This window comes from Arachis hypogaea, chromosome 18, assembly GCF_003086295.3.
Source record: "Arachis hypogaea cultivar Tifrunner chromosome 18, arahy.Tifrunner.gnm2.J5K5, whole genome shotgun sequence".
NCBI lineage: Eukaryota > Viridiplantae > Streptophyta > Magnoliopsida > Fabales > Fabaceae > Arachis > Arachis hypogaea.
The window spans coordinates 51,130,778-51,148,978 of record NC_092053.1 but is presented as its reverse complement, the minus strand read 5'-3'; the positions used below and the strand labels follow the sequence as shown (position 1 = coordinate 51,148,978).

Genomic DNA, 18,201 nt, shown 5'->3' with positions numbered 1-18,201 from the left:
GAAGATAAACCCCTCAGTAGGATTAAATTGTCCTGCAAGGATTTATATACACATATCGAAGGAGATCGGTATTTGGATCATTTCCAAGATTGTGTTGCATCATTCACATCCTTTCTGTGCAAATCAAGCAGAGATGCTTAAACAACACAGGGAACTAAGCATGTCCGTGCATCGTACAATAGAGAATAACGAGGAAGCTGGTATCTGACCAAGCAAAAATTACCAATCATTTGTGGGAGCAGCCGGGGGTCACCGCGAGTTAAATTTCATCAAAAAAGACGTGAGAAATTACATCACAAGAGAAGTGCAGAATGTTTCGGAACTAGACGATGCAAAAGAATTTGGAAAATACTTATTAAGAAGGAAAGAGAAGAATCAGAATTTATTTTTCGAGCTCGAACTCGAGGACGATCAGTCGATTAAGCTTGTTTTTTGGGCAGACGCAAGGAGCAGGGCTGCCTGTGAGTATTTTAGAGATGTTATTTCATTCGGCACCACTTACAATACAAACAGGTAATATGCTGTTCTGGTTTATGATGTTGAATTAATGTTGTTTTATAAATCTGCTACAGAGGTGTATATTGGATTTTTTGCGAGTAGAAAGTCATTATTTGGGTGTATTTAACGATTTTAATTATGTTTTGTCGTAATCTGTTTCAGGTATAATCTAGTTTTTGGTTCTTTTGTCGGGGTGAATCTCCACGGTTAGTCAACATTTCTGGGATACACTTTGATAAAAAAAACGAAGATATTCAATCATTCAAATGGTTATTTGAATGTTGGCTTCATTGCATGGGACAAAATGCTCCAAAAAAGGGATTCTTACCAATCAATGCGCATCGATGCAAAAGGCTATCGAGGCTTGTATGCCCACAACAATTCACCATTGGTGTATTTGGCACATCATGAAGAAGATTCCAAGCAAATTAAATGGCTACAAGGAACACCTTGAAATCGAACAAAAAATGAGCCATGTTGTTTGGAACTCTCATACCAAAGAATCATTTGATAGGAATTGGAATGATTTTCTGATGAAGTATGGTCTTGTTGACAACAAGTGGCTTTCATGTAATGTCTTTTAAAATCTGCATTAGGGGTGTAAATTGCATGGTTTTTGGTGTATTATAATTTGATTTAGGTGTCTTTTGCAGAGCTTTACGAAAACTGTCATATATGAATTTCAATTTATCTCGATCACCACTTCTGTGCCGGGATGAGAAACACACAAAGGAGTAAGAGCATGCATGCCTTTTTTAACAAGTTCATTACGCGAAATAGCTCACTTATCCAATTCATCAAACAATACGATAATTGCCTTGGAAGCAGGGAGCAAAGAGAGAGAGAATCGAATGCTGCAGATTTTCACACCGTCATACCATGTGCGACAAAATCCTCAATAGAAGCCAGTTTCAACAGGTGTACACTCACCAGAAGTTCAGGGAAGTCCAAGCATAATTCAGAGGAAGGTGAATTGCATCACAAGATCAACAAACTTCGCTCTAGGCTCTTCGGTATATGAAGTTGTAGAACAAGTTTCTAACTCAACATTCAACAAGTTTGCGGTTACATACGACTTGGTAGCAGCCCAAGTGAAATACCAGTGCTTATTATTTGAGTCAAAAGGGATATTGTGCCGTCACGCCCTAAACGTGTTAAGCTTTGAACGAGTAAACAAAGTGCCACCGAGATACATATTGGAACGATGGAGCATGAACGTAAAGAGGAGGCATACACACATCAAGAGCAGCCACAACGAGCTAGTGTTTGAGCCAAGATGCAAGAGGTTTGAGGAATTGGTGTTTTGTTTACAAAATATATGCGAATTTGCATCAGAATCCTAGGAGCTCACAGCCATTTTGCACCGCGCCTACGATAACATCGTGGTTGAGATGCAAGAACTGAAAGCCAAAAGGAAGGGATCATGTTCGTTATCTCACGAAGATGCTAACTTGGAACCTGTTAACGAGCTTCAATGCCCTCCAAGTGTGAGAACAAGAGGACGTCCAAAAAATAAACTAGGTTCAAAGTTAGACAGACAGATTGCAAATGTCTCAAAGAAAAAGAAAACAAAAGCTCTAAGCGAGGTAAAAGTGATGTTCTTTAAACAAGGGGTAATTGAGTTTTTTTTTGTTAATAGTTTTGCTAATATGTGAGTTTTTTTAGTTGAACCTTTTTTATGGCGCATCAGTGGTGCAACCAAATTTCATCCAATATCATAGACATGTTATAAATTATCAGTTCAGAGATCCAGCAGCAGGGGATAGGTTTTTGGGTGTATAGTGACAGTATTTTGGTGTATTAATCAATTTTTTTGGTGTATTTCTACATTCTCTTATTTTTTCTATTTTTTTATATTTTTCAGATACTGCTGTTTGTATTGGAAATTAGTGTGTTGTTTATATTTGTTTGTTTTAAATTTACAATACATATACAATTCAATTCCTAAAGAGGTTAACAATTCAAATTTCTGAATTCCCACAACTCTTGGCTGGTTTTTCCATGGAAATATGTAAGCACTCAATTTGGGTGTATACCGTTTATTTTTTGGTGTATTATGAAAGTAATTTGGCGTATTAGTATGTTTGGTGTTGTTTTCCTTGATTTTTTTCAACCTATAATTGACAGCTTTTGAATATAAAACAGACAGTTTATTTATGCAAAAACAATTTATAATAAGATTGGATTAAATATTCACAAACTTTACAAAAATTGTTCAAACTATTACAAGACTACACAATATTCAAACTAATCATTGTCAATATGATATGAATTTATTTGACAATATAGACTTAACAACACTGTAGATGGCTTAGACAATCTTATTGCTTCGCTTTCCCTAATGGCTGTATCTCTGTCTCGATTCATCTCATGAAACAGAATTTGTGAAGCATATTCAACTCTAAAGTGGTCTACCTCCGCCTACAGTTTAAAAGAATATTCTTTTAATCAACTCTGTTAATTTAGTAAAGTAATAGAGAGTTATATAGTTTTAAACACAATTACCTGTGTCTAATTGTCCCAGTTATACTTCCCTTTTTTAATGTTTTGAGTCTCGATTATTTCAAGCCATTTCATTACATAAATAGCATAATCATAGCTGAAAACAAAAAATAAATTAGCAAATTAAAATAGGACAGCAAGAGAAAATACAATTTTTAGAGAGAAAGATTTATACTCTATTTTTTTGCCTGAAATGTTAATGTATGGTGGTTGAATTTCACGATCATCTTTCTTGAGAGGTGCCCCCCGGCATATACCTCATTCTAGAAATCACATACCCCTAAAAACAAAAAACAAAGCAAAATATAAGAAAGAATAATTTAATACCTGATTACATCCAAAGGATCCCATACTACACCTTATTTTGAACAGAACTACACCCAAATCCTAAAATACAAACAGCACAATCAACTTACAACAAATTTATTTAGCTTAATTCTAGGTTCGAAGGGATATGTCTTGTGATACGGGTCAAGGATATAAAATTTTTTCTTTCTAACATCAGCCACCCACATCCACCAATGCTCTACATAGCAAACAGGTGCAAATATCTGATGTATGGCCACATTGAATAGTGTTTTAATTTAATTGGCACATAACCAAAGAATTCTGATAAGAAGTTTTAGAAATGAAAAGTTACATATGGATAGGATGCCAATTTTTTCAGGTCCAAAAAAGGTATGAACCTTTTGTAGTCTTCAATCTTAAATGGCTTTTTTGTTTTTGGCTGTAAACACTCGCCGCCTTCATGATTCCCAATAGCCATGTTCTGCAGCATTTGTGAAAGAGAGAAAGAAATATTTAATACACCCAAAACATTACAGAAATACACCTAAAATTGAGTTCAATACACCTTACTGATAAACCATTATTTTATGGTATATTTTGGATTGAATTTAGTATATTTTATCAATTATTCTCACACTTATTCATGTAAATTGCATGCTTTTAAGTTTCCTTCCTAATTTTGTGCTATAATTGAAAACATGCTTCTTTGGCCTTAAAATTGCTAATTTGTAATTATCTCTTATTACCATTCGATGTCGTGATATGTGTGTTAAGTGTTTTCAGGTTTTATAGGGCAGGAATGGCTTAGAGGATGGAAAGAAAGCATGCAAAAGTGGAAGGAACACAAGAATTTGGAAATTTGAGAAGCTGACCTCGACGCGAACGCATGGATGACGCGTACGCGTGACCGGTGCAGCAGACAAGTGACGCGCACGCGTAGATGACGCGTACATGTGGAAAGTTCAATATCCAGCGACGCGTATGCGTGACGAGCCTCACGTGCTGCAATTAACAGAAAATGCTGGGGGCGATTTCTGGGCTGCTTTTGACCCAATTTCAGGCCCAAAAATACAGATTAGAGGCTGAAGAGTGGAGCAGAAATGGGATTGACACATTCATTCATTCCATGTTTTTAGGTTTTAGATATAGGTTTCTAGAGAGAGAGGCTCTCTCCTCTATCTAAGCTTTAGGGTTTTTAGTCTTATTTCTTCTTAGCTTCAGAATTTTATCTTTAATTTAGTTTTCTTCTACCTTTATTTTTATTCTAGTATCTTAGTTTATCTTCTCTTATTGATTTTTTTATTTTCCCAATTTAGTTTATGAGCTCTTCTTGTTAGATTCAATTTCCTTTTAATGCAATTTGAGGTATTTCATTTTTATTGCTTCTTTCTTCATTTGTTGTTATTTATTCCTTGCAATTGTTAGTCTTAGATTTTACATTCTCTTGTTACTTTTCTATGCTTTTATTTTGTGCCTTCCAAGTGTTTGATCAAATACTTGATTGGATTTTAAAATAGATTTTTATGTTCTTGACTTGGATTGATTAATTAGAGACTCTTGAGTTATCAAAATTCTTTTGTTGATTAGTGATTGAAAGTTGCTAGTTGGCTTAATCCTCACTAAATCTAGTCTTTGATTAGAACTTGTGAACTTAAGTCGATTTTCCTCACTTGACTTTCCTTCATTTGTTAGAGGATAACTTAATGAAAGCGATTTGCACTTACCATTACAATTGATGATGATAATGAGGATAGGAATTCCAATTCTCAATCCTTGCTAGGACCTTTCTTAGTTGTTAGTTTATTTTTCTCGCAATTTATATTTTCTTATTCCTTATGTCAAAACCCCAAAAAGAAGTACATCATAACCAATAATAAACATACTTCCCTGCAATTCCTTGAGAGACGACCCGAGGTTTGAATACTTCGATTTATTTTTATTGGGGTTTGTACTTGTGACAAACTAATTAAACATTGACCGAGGATTGCTTGTCGGGTTAGAACTATACTTACAACGAAATTATTTTGAGAAATTATTTACCGACGAAAATCCTCTGTCAAGTTTTGACGCTGTTGCTGGGGAATTGCAAATGTGTGCCTTAATATTGGTTATTGTGAATATGTTTGCCTTTTGTTTCTTTGTTAGTTGTTGCTAGTTTTAGGAGTTTATTTTCATTATTTTTTGTTAGGTTTTGTTTTTATTTTCTCCTGTTACTATGAATTCTCATCCCTTTGGCTTTGAGTTTGGTTCAAATTATGTTGTAGAGAATGGAAGCTACAATGAGAACATGCATCAGGGATAGGACAATCAAAGGTGGGAGGAGCCTCAAGCTTATGGACAACCTTCTTGGCAACAACCTCCTCCAACATACTATGAGCAAGAACCAACCTTTGATGCATACCTATCCAATGGCTATGGTGGACCTCCTTGTGACTACCAATAACCACCCCCATAGGCCTATGAACCCCCTCCTCAACATAGTTTTGAACCACCATACTCACAAGCCCCCTACAATCAAACACCTCCATATGACCCTAACCCATATCCACTATACCAACCACCTTATGAGCCATATGAACCATATCTAGAACTTCCACAATTCTAACACAATTACTCCCAAGAGCCACCACCTCAATATACACAATCTCAATATCCTTATCAAGATGAACTACCTTCCTATTATGAGCCCTTTCTCCCAACCAATAAACCCTCGTATCCACCCCAAGCCCCAATAGATGATTCTCTCAGTTTACTACTTCAAGGGCAAGGAGAGATGCAAAGGACGACATTAGAACTCATAGCTACCTTGACCGAGGTAGTAAATAATTTAGCCTCCCTACGCTTCAACACTCAAAGTACCCCCATGGCCGCATGTGGAGAATCTAATGAGGAGCGTAGCATGAAGGAGAGATAAGAAACTCCGGTGGAGAATGAGGAGTTGGAATTTGTACTAGAGCAAGTTTGAATTTGATGTTGAGTGATGCACGGAAAACTTGTCTCTCAACAAATCTCCCTTCGGCAAGTGTACCGAATTTGTCGTCAAGTAAAAACTCACAATAGAGTAAGGTCGAATCCCACAGGGATTGATTGATCAAGCAACCTTAATTAGAAGAATGTTCTAGTTGAGCGAATCCAGAATTTGGGTTGAGAGTTGCAGAAAATAAAATGGCGGGTGGTGCACGAAATTGTGATCTCCAGGCTCAAACAAATCCTGGTAATGGCTCCAAAGCTTGGTGCTCTGATCTTAATTCATAATTGTCACAACTTCGATACAACTAACCAGCAAGTGCACTGGGTCGTCCAAGTAATACCTTACGTGAGTAAGGGTCGAATCCCACGGAGATTGTTGGTATGAAGCAAGCTATAGTCACCTTGTAAATCTCAGTCAGGCAGATTTAAAGTGATAGTGGTGTTTTCGAATTTAATATAATAAAATAGGGATAGAGATACTTATGTAAATCATTGGTAGGAATTTCAGATAAGCGAATGGAGATGCTTTTCGTTCCTCTGGACCTCTGCTTTCCTGCTATCTTCATCCAATCAGTCTTACTCCTTTCCATGGCTGGCTTTATGCAAGGGCATCACCGTTGTCAGTGGCTACATCCCCTCCTCTCAGTGAATAATATGCTCACGCACCCTGTCACGGCACGGCTATTCATCTGTCGGTTCTCGATCATGCTGGAATAGGATTCACCCTCCTTTTGCGTCTGTCACTAACGCCCAACAATCGCGAGTTTGAAGCTCGTCACAGTCATTCAATCATTGAATCCTACTCAGAATACCACAGACAAGGTTTAGACCTTCCAGATTCTCTTGAATGCCGCCATCATTCTAGCTTACGCCACGAAGATTCTGGTTAGGAGATCTAAGAGATATTCATTCTAGCTTAATTCATGTAGAACAGAAGTGTTTGTCAGGCACGCGTTCATAAGGGAGAAGGATGATGAGCGTCACACATAATCATCACCTTCATCACGTTCTTGGGTGCGAATGGATATCTTAGAAGCGAAATAAGAAGAATTGAATAGAAAACAGTAGTACTTTGCATTAATCTTTGAGGAACAGCAGAGCTCCACACCTTAATCTATGGAGTGTAGAAACTCTACCGTTGAAAATACATAAGTGAAAGGTCCAGGCATGGCTGAGATGGCCAGCCCCCAAAACGTGATCAAAGGATCATAAGGTAATCCAATGATGCCTAATACAATAGTAAGAGGTCCTATTTATAATAAACTAGCTACTAGGGTTTACATGAGTAAGTATTTGATGTATAAATCCACTTCCGGGGCCCACTTGGTGTGTGTTTGGGCTGAGCTTAAGTGTTGCACGTGCAGAGGCCATTTGTGGAGTTGAACGCCAGTTTTTGTGCCAGTTTGGGCGTTCAACTCTGGTTTTGGATCCTTTTCTGGCGCTGGACGCCAGATTTGGGTAAAAAGCTGGCGTTGAACGCCAGTTTACGACGTCAATTCTTGGCCAAAGTATGGACTATTATATATTGCGGGAAAGCCCTGGATGTCTACTTTCCAACGCAATTAGAAGCGCGCCATTTCGAGTTCTGTAGCTCCAGAAAATCCACTTTGAGTGCAGGGAGGTCAGAATCCAACAGCATCAGCAGTCCTTTTTCAACCTCTGAATCTGATTTCTGCTCAAGTCCCTTAATTTCAGCCAGAAAATACCTGAAATCACAGAAAAATACACAAACTCATAGTAAAGTCCAGAAATGTGAATTTAACACAAAACCTATTAAAAACATCCCTAAAAGTAACTAGATCCTACTAAAAACATACTAAAAACAATGTCAAAAAGCGTATAAATTATCCGCTCATCAGCGGGAATGTAAATAACAGAAAAGTAAATGCTAGAATTAAAGGACTGGAAGTAAATGACTGAAAATAAATTGCAGAATTGTAAATGGGAATGGGGGATTTGCTCATAAAAGTAAATGGCAGAAATTAAAGAGAATGGGTAAGATCAGAGATGGGGAGTTCATTGGGCTTAGGAGATGTTGCAATTCTCCGGATCAAGTTCATTTTCATCTCTTCCTCAATCAATACACTCATTGATCTCCTTGGCAATCTTAAGTGATTGAATTACAATTTCTTGCAATTCAATCTCTCAAATCTTGATCAATAGCCAATTCCTTGGTCAATTGCTCATGAGAAGAGATGAAGTATGGTCACTGATTATACCACATGCATTTCCCAAATCAAGTATTGAGAGGGTTATAGTCACATACCCATCCAAACCCAATTTGGTGCAGCATGAAAAAGCATTTCTAGCTTGATCTCTTCATTCCTCTTTCAAGGTTCAAAAGAGATCCAAGTTTGAATAGCTTCTCTTCCAAGATAACTACTCAATTGGATGAAGATCGAAAGCTTTCAAGTAAAATCAAGAGGAAAGATAGAAGAAGAATAATGAAAATTAGTATTGATCCATCAAATTACAACAGAGCTCCCTAACCCAATGAAAGGGGTTTAGTTGTTTATAGCTCTTGAAAATGAAAACAAAGATGGAGAATACATCATAAAACTAGAAATTGCAAAGAAAATAAAATACAGAGAGTAGTTCTCTTTTTCCCAGCCTCCAGAACTTCTTCTCAATTCAAAGCTACTCCTATATATACTACTCTTCTCAGCTTCTAGTGTGATTCTTCAAGTCTTGGGCCTTTGGATCTTGAGTTTGAAGCAGTTCTTTTCTTTATTTGGGCTTGGCTTTACTTGCAGAGAGAAAGTGCGAAGTGGGCGGAGACTTTAGTTCAGGACGTTAGGGGTGTTAATATTTAGTGAGAATATAAGTTCGAGAACGTTAGTGACACTTAACATTGTCACTAACGTTCCAATGCACCCCTTTGCCTCACGTTAAAACCCACGTTAACTAGGTTAACGTGGCTTTTAACGTTGCCTTGTTAACCTTCGAGAACGTTAGTGACACTCAACATTATCACTAACGTTCCAGTGTGCCCCTTCTTGCTTCACGTTAAAGCCCACGTTAACTAGGTTAACGTGGCTTCTAATGTGGCACTTGCCATCCTTCGAGAACGTTAGTGACATTCAACATTGTCACTAACGTTCCAATGTGCCCCTAGGTCTCACGTTAGAGTCCACATTAACTAGGTTAACATGGCTTCTAACGTGGCCATCTTTAGCCATCCCAACGTTAGTGACAATGTTGAGTGTCACTAACGTTGGCTCATCCTTCATTCCTCATCGTTAGCTTCTACGTTAACCAAGTTAACGTGGAAGTTAACGTGACTCTTGGGGGTTGTGTGGTTGCTTCAACGTTAGTGACAATGTTGAGTGTCACTAACGTTGTCGACAACTCTTCATCCCTTATGTTAGTTCCCACGTTAACCAAGTTAACGTGGGAGTTAACTTGGTACTTTGCACCATAGGCCAATGTTAGTGACAATGTTGAGTGTCACTAACGTTGGCTTCTCTTCCCCCTTTTAACGTTAGAGGCCACGTTAGTGACAATGTTAAGTGTCACTAACGTTGGCTCAACTTCTCTTCTCCACGTTAGAGTTCACGTTAACTTAGTTAACGTGACTCTCTAACGTGGGCATTGATGGCTTTTTTTTTTGAGAGTGTTATTGGCAATCACTTTTCTCATTAACCTTGCAAGTTACCTCCCCTTTTCTTGCTTCCTTTTGGTCCTGAAATCAAGCAATAAAGTGCATCAAAGCTCTAGTCCAAGTCATGAGTAATGCAACATAATATTTGTCACTAAACTTATGCAAAATCCTCATGAAATTATGTAAAATGCACAATGTATGCTTGAGTCAAGGCATAAGTGAATATCTACCCAAAACTAGCTTATTTCCTAAAGAAATGCATGAAACTAACCTAAAAACAGTAAAGAAAAGGTCAGTGAAACTGGCCAAGATGCCCTGGCATCACAACACCAAACTTAAAGCTTGCTTGTCGCTAAGCAAGTACTGGAACAAGAGAATGATGAATGGAATATCCAGAGGAATGAGTCATTCTTGTGGAAGTCATGTTACTGATTTTATGGTGGTTTCATGCATAGCAATTTAGGTTCATTCCATTACTGGCTTTCAGACTTTTATCCTGTCCTAAAACACCCACTTTGTTCATATCCCATGAGACTTTTATTCATTGATCCTTTTATTGTTATTTCAAGGGTTGTTTGTGTTATTTAGGCTAAGTGCTCTGTAAGGGGGCAACTCTTTAAGATAAGCTTTCAGCTAACACTCCCGAACCAGTTGGTTCAAGGTGCTAGGTGTTGAGACACCCCTAAGGACTTACTCCCTCAAGCCTATCCCCCATACATACACACTACAGGAATTTAGTTTATTTATTTTCTTTTCTTGAGACCTTGGTGTCCAGCACCTCTTTGGGTTACTAAGTGTTCTGTAGTGAAGGTTACTCTTGATAGTGGACTTTCAGCTGATAATCCCGAGTTAGTTAACCCAAGTTACCAAGTGATAAGGCACCCCTAAGAGCTTATTCATCCAAGTAGATCCCTCACACAGGAGCACCACAGACACTTGCCTCAAGATTAAAACCATTGATGCCTAGCCTTATTGCTTACTCTTTTTCTTTTGTTTTTCACTTCCATTGTTCTTTTCCTTTTCTCTTCTTAGGATCTTGTTATTAACTTAGTCTCATGAGTGTATCCAAAGCAAAGTATTTAGGCCAGATAATTGTCATCCCAGCCTTGTGGTTGAACCAACTTAGCTAACTTATGACTACCCCAAAGATTCATGAATGCACTTCCATAATATGAACTCTACTATGGTCTTTTAAAAACATAATCATTCTCTTCTTCAATTGATTTAAAATGGACAAGCTTACAAGTAAATAAGGGAATGATGCAGTGACATTTAAACCAGAAATCATGGACCTATTCAGAAGGAAAACTTAAAAGACAGAATTTTAAAAAGTTTAAACATAACATGGAAGCAGGTTCTATTTCATACAAGATCTTCCTTATTTAAAGCATAGAAAACGATGGACTAAAAAGAACTCCACCACCTTTCATTCATGTGGATGTCCATGCTCCCATCCTTGTTTGTCCTCATTGTGTCTCTCTTGAGTGCTTGTACTTCCACTTCCCTTGCCTTTTCCAAGCAGCTTCCTCCAGAAACCACTATCTTCCATCTTCTTCTTGAGTGTCTCCTTTTGCTGTTTCACTTTCCTCTCTTCTTATTCTACAAATTCTTTTTGGACCTCATCATATGTAGGGATGGCATGGTGTAACTGATGTATATTACTGGTCATGTAGTTCAACTCGGCTTGAGTGTTTACATAGAACTCCTCCCTATGTAGTTGCCTTCCTTCATTGAGTACACTGAACTCATTGAAAGTTTTCATTTGGGCTATCTGCCGCTGGTTGAGTTCTTGCAAGTGCTTCTCTTGAATCTCCTACCTCTCATTCACTTGGTTGATGGCTTGAGTGAGCTGGGAGTATTGTTCCTGCTGCTGCTCCATTTGTTACTTTTGCCATGCTTCCTGTTGGCTCAGCCGGTTCAGTATTTGCTCTTGTCCTTCCATATGTCTCTGTCCCAAATCTTCAATGGCTCTTAGAAGGTGAGTCATATTCAAGTTGGCTAGTTCATGATGCTCTTCTTGTTGATATTCTTCCTGATGATATTCCTCTTGATGAGCTTCTTCCTGGGCCCTTTGCCTTCCTATATGTGGCCTTCTTAGTTGTTGAGCCGGTGTGGTATAGACCATTCGCTCGAGTGTGACTGGTCTCCCTGGGTTCACCCAGTCTGGGCTGCTGTCCTCAAATATTACCTTGGCCTTGTTGCACAAGCGGAGAATGGTGCTGGGGTACCAAAGTCTGGCACTTGAGTCAGCTTTCTCAGCTGACTCTTGAATCCCTTCGGCAATGAGCTCATGCACTTTGATTTCCCCACCTTGTACTAAGCATTGTACCATAGTGGCTCGATTGATGTTAACCTCTGAATTATTAGCAGCTGGTAGGATAGACCTCCTTACAAGCTCAAACCACCCTTTGGCTTCAGGGTGAAGGTCTCCCCTTTTTATGAATTTTGGTCTCCCATCTGAGTACCTCTCCCAGTCAGCGGCTATGACACAGATATCTGATGCTATCTCTGAGAGCTCATCCTTATCGGGGCTTCTACTTATCCTTGCCTGATAACTCTCCTCATTAAAATGAGGTGATTTCAAGTGAAGAGCTCTTGTTATGGCACTTGGGCTGAAGTCCACCTCCCTTCCTCTCACATAGCTTTTGAAGGTTGAGACTTTGGTCTTATCCTCTCTAACTGCATTTGCATAGAATTCTTTGATGAGTTTTCCATTGATCTTCCCCCTCTGGACTGGTGAGCAATTGCCACCCCCTCTGTTCGATTTTTCTCCAAATCTGTGGTGATTCATTGGCATTGATTTGGAAGATTAACTCTGGCAATATCCTTCTGGCCCTTATATGCTCAAATTCATGCTCATGAAAGGTAGTCTTGAATCTCTTGTCATCAAAAGGAGCACTCTCCATAGGCCCCTTCCTCTTTTGCCTCTTTGAGCTTGATGATGCCATGACTTGAGTTGTTGTTTGAGGGGGTTTGAGGCTTCGGATAGATGAAGAGTGGGTTGGTTAAAGCAATGTGTGATGAAGGGTTTAGTGTGCCAATAGAAGTGTGGAGAGTGGGGATTTGAATGTGAGGAGTGAGCATGCACTAAGGTTCACTTATATAAGAAAATCATGAGTGAATGAAGGGTGTGGATTGCATGAATGTTTACTAGATGGACGGATGGGGTTGTGTATGAAGGAAAGACAAGGATCATCACTTAATGAGAGTGATTGGTTCGGTCTTCAAGGGTCTTCTTTCTCCAATGTTGCATGATAGTGTTTCCCCATGCGTTCCCTCTTGAGACATGTGTGTAGTGCTCTTCATTAAGTGGCGAAATCTCCCCCATTTAATTGTCCAATCAATCCCTTTTCATGCTTCTTTTCCTTTCCTATACAGATTTGAAATAAGGAAATTAATATCATAAAAAAAATTAAACTCTACGGCTAGAATAAAATGAAATAAAGGATTTGATTGTTTATTTATGAATTCCAACTAACTAACTAACTATTGGTGGGTCCTTATATGCATTTTGGTGGCACCATGGGGTGACACCAAACTTAGTTTGAAGCAATGTGATGAAAAGTTTTGTTCAAAGCTCCCAAGACTAGCATGCATCTTGGTTTGCTTTGAACACCAAACTTGTTCTTCACTATATACTGCATGATAAAGATTTCACCAAGTGTTTGTCAAGATTGGGTTGAAATCATAAAGATTGACTTATTCATTATCATCTGAAAGCATATAAAACATGGGTTGCCTCCCATGAAGCGCTTCTTTAGCGTCACTAGCTTGACGTTTTTCCTTCATCATGGTGGTTGGTAGTGCTTAAAGTCCTCCCCTCTTGCTGTGGACTTGTATCCATTGGGTGGATCAATGATCTCCACATGTTCCAGGGAAAGAACTCTGTTGATAGTGAAGACCTTAGGTAATTGAGATGGCATAGTAGGGAGATTAGGGGGAATATCTGGGAAGTAAGCTGAGACAACTCTATCCCCTGGAGAGAAGTCTTCCGTAGGGATCTTCTTGTTCCTCCATCTCTTTGGTACCTTCTTCTTTGTTTCTTTTGAGGTTGCCTTCCCCTTGGTGACCTCTTTTCTCCAAGGAGTTGTGATGCTATCTTCACCTGCCTCTAGAGGTTTTGGTTCCTCCAACTTTTTCTTGAGCTGTGGCAATTGATGTTTTCCTTGTTTGTCAGTTAAGGGGGTCTCAGAATGAGCTGGTTGTGCTTCAGTGCTTTTTTTTTTCTTTCAGTGTCTCATTATCATCTGTACTCAGTTCCTTGTCCTCTTGATCTGTTTCTTGTGAGAGTTTGAAGACATTAAAGCTGAGTTGTTCATCATGGATTCTCAATATTAGCTCCCCTTTCTCTACATCGATAAGTGCTCTGGCTGTAGCTAGAAATGGTCTTCCCAATATGATTGGGTGAGTGTGACTTTCTTCCATGTCCAGAATGACAAAGTCTGTTGGGAGAAAGTACTTCCCAACCTTTAGCAACACATTTTCCACCACTCCTATTGCTTGCTTTTGAGTTTTATCAGCCAGTCTGATAATGACATCTGTGGGCATTATCTCATTGATCTGCAGCCTCTTCCCCAGGGATAAGGGCAGTAAGTTGATGCTGGCCCCTAAATCACATAGTGCTCTGTCGAACATATTTTCACCTATGGCACAAGGGATATGAAAACTTCCTGGGTCTCTTCTTTTTGTAGGCAACTCAGGTTGAATAAGGGCACTACATTCCTTGTTCATCACTATAGTCTGCCCTCCCTTGAGTGAGCTTTTCCTGGGAAGAAGTTCCTTCATATACTTGATGAATGCAGGCATTTGTTGAATTGCCTTGATGAATGGCATGTTCACATGCAGAGATGCAAACAAGTCTAGGAACCTTGAGTATATTCTTTTTCCCACAGCACCATTGAGCAGTTGAGGGAATGGTGCATAGAGCTTCAGCAGCTCTTGTTGTGAGATTTCTGGTTCTTTGTGATCTCTATCCTCCTCCTTTGTTGAGTTGTCTTCAGGTTGTTTGCACATTTTGCCTTGCTTGTCTTCAATCTCTTGATCACTTGCAGTGACCATTTTGTTATCTTCCCATCTTACTTTCTTTGCTTCTCCTTTGGGGTTTTTCTCCGTGTCACTTGGAAAGCTATCAGTAGGTTTGGGAATCTTCTCAGCTAAATATCCCACCTAGAATTCCAGCTTCTTAATGGTCTCTCCCTGGTTCTTAATATTGGCTCGCACCTCCTCTTTGAACACCTTATTTTCTTGAATCTCTTGGTATATTCCTTCAAGTAAGGCTTCAATCTTAGAGAGCTTGTCATCAATTGATGAGTGATTCGGAGCAGACGTGCTGTTTTGGTTTTGATGAGTGTGTGGAGACGTGTTATTGTGGGGATGTTGAGGTGTCCTCTGGGTGAATTGCTGGTGAGCTGCATTGTTGTTGGAGTTGTAACGTCTCTGGTCTTGGTTTTGATCTTGCTCACTTCCCCACCCAAAGTTTGGGTGGTTTCTCCATCCAGGGTTGTAAGTCTTGGAGTATGGATCATAGTTTTTCCTTGGTGAATTCCCAATGTAGTTGGCTTGCTCCTGACTCCCCTCTGCTTCGTCATTCACTCCTTCTTGGATTGTTGATGAAGATGAGATTGCTGCTACTTGGTTCCTCTCCATCTTCTTGGTGAGGTCAGCCAGCTGCTAGGTAATGAGCTTGTTTTGGGCCAACAGAGCATCTACATTGTTTAGCTCTATCACTCCTCTTGTGTTCCCTCTTTCGGAAGCATAGAAGTAGTAGTTCTCTGCTACTGTTTCAATAACATCTATGGTCTTCTTCTTGTTCAAAGATCCTCCAGATGAATGGTCTACGACCTTCTTTGACTCATAAGAGAGCCCTTCATAGAAAATATGCAGCTGCACCCATTCGTTGAACATGTCAGGTGGACACCTCCTTGTTAGGTCTTTAAACCTCTCCCATGCTTCATATAGAGTCTCACCATCTTGTTGCCTGAAAGTTTGAACCTCAGCTCTCAGCCTATTGATTCGTTGAGGAGGGTAGAATCTTGCTAAGAATTTGTTCACCACGTCCTCCCAAGTTGTCAAGCTCTCCCTTGGGAAGGATTCCAGCCACTTGGCTGCCTTGTCCTTGAGTGAGAAAGGAAATAAGAGCAGTCTATAGGCGTCAGGATGAACACTATTAGACTTCACTGTGTCACATATTCTCAGGAAGGTGGTCAAATGTTGATTGGGGTCTTCTTGAACACCTCCTCCAAACGAACAGTTGTTCTGAACAAGGGTGATGAGCTGTGGTTTAAGTTCAAAGTTGTTGGCATGGATTGTTGGCTTTTGGATGCTACTTCCACAATTGCCTGGGTTTGGATTGATGTAAGAGCCCAAAACTCTTCTATCCTCCCCAGCATGATTTGCTCCACCTCCTCTGCCATGGTTGTGAGTCTCTTCTTCATGATGATTTTCCATGTTTTCTTCCATGTTAGGTTCAAAGTATTCCTCAAAGTGTTCCTCCTCTTCTTCAGCACCAACTACACGTTTTTCTTTTGCCTCCCTCCTTAGTCTAAGGAAGGTTCTCTCAGGTTCAGAATCAAAGGAAGTTGAAGCCCCGCTTCTTCTCCCTGTCATACAACCAACAAGTACAAGCAAAGAAAATAGGTGCAGACAGTATTTGTGTCAGAATTGCTGTTAGTTGTGGGTGATGCAATATATCAAACAGTTAGTGGGTTAGCAAATAGAATTAAAAATAACAAAGAAAAATAAAAGAGTAGAGGGGGAAGGGAAGAAGTTTAACTAAAACAAAAAGTAAATCACTCAAACAGAAAAATGAAATTCACAAAATAAAAATGCTCAATCTAGTGATCTTCCAATTTAATCATTGTTGATGCACAATCAATCCCCGGCAACGGCGCCATAAACTTGATACACGAGAAACTTGTCTCTCAACAAATCTCCCTTCGGCAAGTGTACCGAATTTGTCGTCAAGTAAAAACTCACAATTGAGTGAGGTCGAATCCCACAGGGATTGATTGATCAAGAAACTTTAATTAGAAGAATGTTCTAGTTGAGCGAATCCAGAATTCGGGTTGAGAGTTGAAGAAAATAAAATGGCGGGAATGTAAATAACAGAAAAGTAAATGCTAGAATTAAAGGACTGGAAGTAAATGACTGAAAATAAATTGCAGAATTGTAAATGGGAATGGGGGATTTGCTCATAAAAGTAAATGGCAGAAATTAAAGAGAATGGGTAAGATCAGAGATGGGGAGTTCATTGGGCTTAGGAGATGTTGCAATTCTCCGGATCAAGTTCATTTTCATCTCTTCCTCAATCAATACACTCATTGATCTCCTTGGCAATCTTAAGTGATTGAATTACAATTTCTTGCAATTCAATCTCTCAAATCTTGATCAATAGCCAATTTCTTGGTCAATTGCTCATGAGAAGAGATGAAGTATGGTCACTGATTATACCACATGCATTTCCCAAATCAAGTATTGAGAGGGTTATAGTCAGATACCCATCCAAACCCAATTTGGTCCAGCATGAGAAAGCATTTCTAGCTTGATCTCTTCATTCCTCTTTGAAGGTTCAAAAGAGATCCAAGTTTGAATAGCTTCTCTTCCAAGATAACTACTCAATTGGATGAAGATCGAAAGCTTTCAAGTAAAATCAAGAAGAAAGATAGAAGAAGAATAATGAAAATTAGTATTGATCCATCAAATTACAACAGAGCTCCCTAACCCAATGAAAGGGGTTTAGTTGTTTATAGCTCTTGAAAATGAAAACAAAGATGGAGAATACATCATAAAACTAGAAATTGAAAAGAAAGTAAAATACAGAGAGTAGTTCTCTTTTTCCCAGCCTCTAGAACTTCTTCTCAATTCAAAGCTACTCCTATATATACTACTCTTCTCAGCTTCTAGTGTGATTCTTCAAGTCTTGGGCCATTGGATCTTGAGTTTGAAGCAGTTCCTTTCTTTATTTGGGCTTGGCTTTACTTGCAAAGAGAAAGTGCGAAGTGGGCGGAGACTTTAGTTCAGGACGTTAGGGGTGTTAATATTTAGTGAGAATATAAGTTCGAGAACGTTAGTCACTTAACATTGTCACTAACGTTCCAATGCACCCCCTTTGCCTCACGTTAAAACCCACGTTAACTAGGTTAACGTGGCTTTTAACGTTGCCTTGTTAACCTTCGAGAACGTTAGTGACACTCAACATTGTCACTAACGTTCCAGTGTGCCCCTTCTTGCTTCACGTTAAAGCCCACGTTAACTAGGTTAACGTGGCTTCTAACGTGGCCCTTGCCATCCTTCGAGAACGTTAGTGATATTCAACATTGTCACTAATATTCCAATGTGCCCCT

General features: G+C 39.2%; 1 non-coding gene across 1 annotated transcript; it reads left to right on the top strand.

Annotated features, from left to right (window-relative positions):
* Window positions 1-15,761: 15,761 nt before the first annotated feature.
* On the top strand, window positions 15,762-15,865 carry LOC112773788 (small nucleolar RNA R71). Its single transcript, XR_003188318.1, has one exon. It is a non-coding gene; the product is annotated as a small nucleolar RNA R71 (small nucleolar RNA).
* The last annotated feature ends 2,336 nt before the right edge of the window (window positions 15,866-18,201 follow it).